Source organism: Nannospalax galili, unplaced genomic scaffold, assembly GCF_000622305.1.
Source record: "Nannospalax galili isolate Female #2095 unplaced genomic scaffold, S.galili_v1.0 scaffold805, whole genome shotgun sequence".
NCBI lineage: Eukaryota > Metazoa > Chordata > Mammalia > Rodentia > Spalacidae > Nannospalax > Nannospalax galili.
In genome coordinates this window covers 1,584,145-1,586,598 of record NW_008353486.1, presented here as the reverse complement: position 1 = coordinate 1,586,598, position 2,454 = coordinate 1,584,145, and positions in this window count along the sequence as shown.

The following is a 2,454-nucleotide window of genomic DNA, read 5'->3' as shown; positions in this document are numbered from 1 at the left end:
AAAAACACCTATAATTGTTCTAAAATATTAGGCAAGTATAGGAAACGATATTTTAAAATCATACTTTGAATTTCTATGGGTCTAGTATAGGGAAAAACACTATTTTTTATTAACTAAGAGTGGCAATTAAAGAGCTGGTGCCCTGGGTTCAAATCCTGGCTCCTACTATTGATTGCTGAGCGATCTTGGAAAAGCTACTTAGCTTCTCTGCGCTTTAATTTCTTTTTAATATAAATCTTTTATCATATATTAATAATGGTTTCATAAAGATACTTTCATTCAAATGTGTCATAAACTTTTTTAAAAAATTATTTTTATTTGAATTTTTCTGTATTTATACACAAAATCTTTTGTGCTTTAATTTCTTCATCAGCGACAACAGTGATAACTGTGATAATGCCTGTCTTGAAATACTGTACAGATTAAGTAAATTGGTTAATGAACCTTTCTTAGATAAGCACCTAGCACATAGTAAGCAGAAGTCTGGACTGTTGCTGTCGATCAGGAACAGTGGATCCAGCAAGGATATTGTTGAGATGACATTCTAGTAAAGAAAGGCAGACATAAGTAACTATGAAGTTATGCTAGGTAGTAAAGGTTCCAGAGAAGACTAAGCCAGGATGGAGGCAGGCAGGGAGTGAGGATTGCAGGATGATGCTATTTAAGTAGGGTCAGAGAAGCTGACTCTGGTAAAGTGACATTTGAGAAAAGCTCTGAAGGAAAGAGTTGGGACCGAGGGGATGTTGAAGGGGTTGGAGGGTGGGGGCAGTGAGAGGGAGATGGGAGCATACTGGAAACTGCTGAGCAAGGGAATTGAAGCAAACTTACAGCCTTATACATGTGGGGTGAACATGTTGCCACTGAGCCATGTCGCCGGCCCATTACCCTCTGCTGTTGACACATGCCTCTGGCTGCTGTGCTCAGGGCATCTGACAGCAGGCACATGTGGGAAAGAGGGGAGGACAAGATGTGGAAGGCTCCTGCCTGGCCCAGGTGAGAGGAGGTATCAGTTTAAAATGCTAGAAGTAAAACAGGGAAGGGACCCTTGACAGTCCTAGCAGTTCCCATCATGAAGCTTTCACGGTTCATTTCCGTTCTAGGTTTGTTTCCTCACAAAATTGAGGGGTTGGGCTCATTAGTCTTTTGCAACTAGAAACTTCTAGTTTTGAAAAGCTGTGAGTACCAGCCACGTTTCAATGGGCTTGACAGTGATGTTACTGAATGAAAGTAATCCTGGGTTGACTAGGGATAAATGTTTTGCAGGGTGAAGAATAACCCCTTGATGATTTGTTTTGAGAATGAAGTTTAAGGTTGTTGAAGATGAGTTTCTTACATCTTAGGACTATAAAGAATAGGAAGAAAGAACCTGTCTGAAACATGTTAATGTGGTAAATTACCTTTTATTTCAAAACTGCTTGATTACAGTTCAGTCTAAACAGTTAATTTTACATATAGTGAACAGAGAAAGCCTGAAATATTTTTTTTCATAGCTAAAAGCTAAGCAAAGCTCAGCTATTTCTTAAACAGAAATGCCACTAATGAATTAATAAACTGTAATTCTTTAAAATTTTCTTCTGGTGAAAGACAGGCAGATGTTTCACTATGCTTTGGTTACAGGCATTTATATACAGCTGAAATTCAAGATAAACAGCATTTCTACTAGACATGTCTGCAACGCCTAAAGAAGGGTGGTCAGACATAAAAAAATGTAAACAAGGTCTCGAAAAAAAACCATAAACAAGGCTTTGCAGATGGACTTTCCAGATTGAAAACAGTAGCTCTTTTTGAGACAGGGTCTCCCTGTAGCCCCAGCTGGCTTGGAACTTGCTATGTAGACCAGGATGGCCTTGAACTCACAGAGATCTGCCTGCCTCTGCCTCCCAAGTGCTGGGATTAAAGGCATGCACCACCCTGCTTGGCACATATATATATAATTTTTATTTCATGTGTATGAGTGTATTACCCACATGTAGGTGCACCCATATTGTGCATTGCCTGAAGAGGTCAGAAGAGGGTATTGGATCTCCTGGAACTGGAGTTACAGACAATTGTTAGCTTCCATGTTGGGTGCTGGGAATTGAACCCAGGTCCTCTGCAAGAACAGCCAGTGCTCTTAACCACCAAGTGATCTCTCTAGCCCTCTTTGTTCCCGTTCATCTTATACATGTTATTCTAATCTGTAGGTGAGATTTCTAACTCTGTGAGGAGAAAGAAACATTGCTAGCAGGCCGTTGTATTAGCATTGCTGTGTGCAGTGGGACTCAGGACAGGACCAAGAAGGGAGGTTTGTAAGGGATTCCACCAAGTACCTCAAACAGGAAGATGTCCTGTCAAGGCTCTGTGCATGTAGCTGCTAGTTCAGAATGCCTTGTGATGGTGATATTTGTGTGCATTTTGCATTTTGTTCGACAGTATTGCCATGTTGATATAAACCATACCTGAATACTTACTAAG